The following is a 3,530-nucleotide window of genomic DNA, read 5'->3' on the forward strand; positions in this document are numbered from 1 at the left end:
CCCCCCCCCCACTCATTTGTAGGACTTACATTTTTACAGTCTTTATTGACAAAAGTAAATTTAAGTCACTTGGTTGTCGAGTCCCCCTGAGACTTCGAGTCAATTGAAGACAGACATGAAAAAGCAGAAATACGAAACCAGATGATGTCCGGTTCACAACAAAGAGAAAGCTGGTGATTTGCATGAATTGAATGACAGCTGTTATGCTTCACCTTCCTTCACCTGATGGGGATGAATGTCCAACAGAGTCAGTGTGGATTAATATCTTTGCACAAATAGAAGCGTATCTGTTCTCTGAGACAGACGGGCGACTACAGCAATGCATTCTCGTGAATGGGTTCGTGTGATATGGCACTAAAACCCTCTGAAACCGAGACACTCGCCCACGAGTAAAAACAGCACCTCTGATTCATAGTTTAATCATTTAATAACCATAACAGCTAGCGACTCACCAACGGTTGCAGCTAAAAGCTACCAAGATAGCGGTTACGGAGGTCTCTTCCGGGTCTCTCTAGCCTCTACAGGTGATTTTCTATCCAGCCTGGAACTTCCAGCCTTTTTCAGGGTCGTTGAGCATTAAATCCAAACCGTTACATCCCAGATTTATCCACTTTATGTCCATAATTCATCGCGTTTTTGCTCAATTATGCCGCTAGCTCCGTCTCCCCTTTGTGTACGGAAGTCAAGGATTCCCTGTATGGGAGACAACGTCATCCACTTGTATGGAAGTCCAAGAGGAGAACTGTTTCAGACACACAATTGCTTGTGTAGCATTGCTGTGGGTGTAATATCAATAAATGTGACATTAAAATGTTGATTATTGGCATAAGTAAATGTCATGAGGGCAAAAGCGTTTTACAAGCTTTTTCATAAAATAAATCCAGACAGACAATGAACTGTAAAAATGGCCTTCGGGCTCCGAGGGTTAAAAATGTATGCACACCAATTCCAATGATATCCTACGAAAATAGGCGACCAAAGTCTGGTCACGTCATACAAGAGCATCTTTTCGGTGCAAATTACAGTTGAGATTAGTCCAAAAAATGAGCATCATGCGGCGACAACTAGTTCAGTTCAGGCACCAAAATGACGAGTTAGGATTAGGAAAAATACTGTGGTTTGGATTCAAACACTCCCGAGGAATTAACATGCGTTTCACAGGTGAAAGTCTTCTGTTTTCCCCCGAGGACGAGACTCCCCTCCTTGGTATGAAAGCACTGTGTTATATGACCCAAACCCCCGACCCCCAACCCCCAACCTTACTAGGTCCACAGCGTTCTGATACAGCAGCAGTCAATGTGGTGCATATAGTAAAAACTACGTGAAATACATAGAAATTCCAGTGCTCTACTGTAGCTATTTGTATGAATGGTTCATGAGAACAGCCTGAAAACAATCCAGAAAGGCTTTCAAAATGCTGGCGGTGTGGACTGCCCTCAGGTCTGATGTGATGACAGAGACAGGAAGATAACAGGGTAATGATCACTGGAGTCTGACGCCTGCACACACCAGCTCCTGTTTCCAGATGCGGGTCACGCCGTCAATCAGTGTGTACCACTGCATCGTGTTCATCTTGCAGAGGTGGGAGGGCAACAGGGCCGGTGGCCTTAATTGGTGGTAAACTATCCAGCAGCATGCCAGGACTTGTAATAAAACACGTCAGATTCAATCAGCTCAGTTGCACCACAGCTGGAGGACACCTTGTTTTGTCTTGAAAGCTTTCTATCACATTATCGATTCAGCCTCCCCGCTCCGGCAGCTCCCCCGCGGGGCTTATTAACCCTGTGGATTTAACCACACTGAAACAAGGGAATCTCACGTCGGAGGCACAAAACGCTTTGCTGCTATCTGCCAGAGCAGAGGAAGGGGGGAGGGAAGAGGACAGCGGGGGGTAGGCTGTTTAAATATCTATATTCTTTCTTTTGTGTGTGAAAAGAAAAGCAAAATAAGGGGCGTGCTGACAAAAAAGGATATCTACTTTACACACTTTTTCTCTGATCTTTCTCATCTTTTTACCTAGCGGAGATTTCAGAATTAGGGCTGCACAGTGTGAGGACTACATGGGATAATAGGCTTGTTCAAGATGAACTGCTCCTCGCATTTAAAGTGGACGAGAGCCAGGGGCGGTGACAGGAATGCTCTCTGATGTCGGACGGTTTCCAGCCGTCTTCAGGCAGAACAGGAGGTGACAGAAACACTGTGGTCCGATTCAGATTTAATAAAAATGTTATCAGACACATATCAGCTGGTACACAGTCTCTAGTTGTCTTAATTATGACAGAGCAGCTGTCAAAATGCTCTTCACGCGATCTGTTGCGGGATTTAATAAACAGACTGTATATGATCTGTAATCTGAACACAATCAGACACACAACATCTGGTTTACGCAAAATAAGATTTTAACCCTTGTGTTGTCTTCCCGTCAAAATTGAAAATCAACACTTTAGTTAAATTTTTTTACTCGATTTCTTGAAACTTTCTTAAGTGTTAGTCCCTTTTTTCAACACTACATTATGTAACAATAACTTATTAACTTTAGTTTTACAGTTATTTTTGGAATTTATGGTCAATAAACCTCATTTATAGGAAATTATACCTAAAGTTTCAGTTACAAAAGCAGAAATTAGGAATTATTTAGACTAAAATTAAAGGAATTGATGGATAATCACAGACTGGAATATGTCAACTTTTACTCAATACTATTTCAAAAACACTTCAATTTGTTTCCAAATGCTATAAAATTGAATAAGACACCCCAAAATTAATGAAAGTAGAGATTTGTACTTGGCAAAGAGCGTTGTGTGGAATTAATCATGTTATTTTGGGGAATTAAAAAGAACATTGATATAGGAAAACATGAGGGTCTTTTATTCTATTGTGGTCTGCTGCGTCCTCCCCCCCCCCCCATCATCATGTGTGGGTCATGTCTCCCTTTCCTCTGTGTGTCTTGTCTGTCTTTGCGTGAGGGGGCGTGCCTGGAGGAACTGGGTCAAGAGGCGTGGCCACTCCTCTCTGCACCGTCACCTGCACAGCTGATTCCCATCCCATCATCCACCTCTTCAGCCTTTAAACCCAGGGCTGAGCACCTCTTCAGCTCTAGATCATTACACACCCCGCTGTGGTAACGTGGCTCTGTAGTTGAGACTCTGGCACCTAAATTTCATATGTGTTCAGAAGAAGTTAAAATATCTCTTTTCAGAGCATGCTGTACTCCACTGTGTACAACTCATCTATGGTGCAGCTACAGTGACGCAAAGATAAACAAGATAAAGGTGGCATGCAGTGATGAATTTTGATGAAGCGTCCAAGATGGACGCGTGCCGGCCATCTGTGTGTGACCTGTAATGTCTCCACCTTCCACGCTGTGCTGAGGAAGTTTATGTACAGATTTATATGCCGATTAACCGAGTCAAATAACTCAATTTTAAATGCTATAATCAATCCTGCACTGATACCAGATATTCGTCAAAACTCTGGAATCACTGGAACACGCACCTGTACCGGTTATTATTGGGCAATGCAATTTGTAG

This window comes from Etheostoma spectabile, chromosome 13 (genome assembly GCF_008692095.1).
Source record: "Etheostoma spectabile isolate EspeVRDwgs_2016 chromosome 13, UIUC_Espe_1.0, whole genome shotgun sequence".
NCBI classification, from domain to species: domain Eukaryota; kingdom Metazoa; phylum Chordata; class Actinopteri; order Perciformes; family Percidae; genus Etheostoma; species Etheostoma spectabile.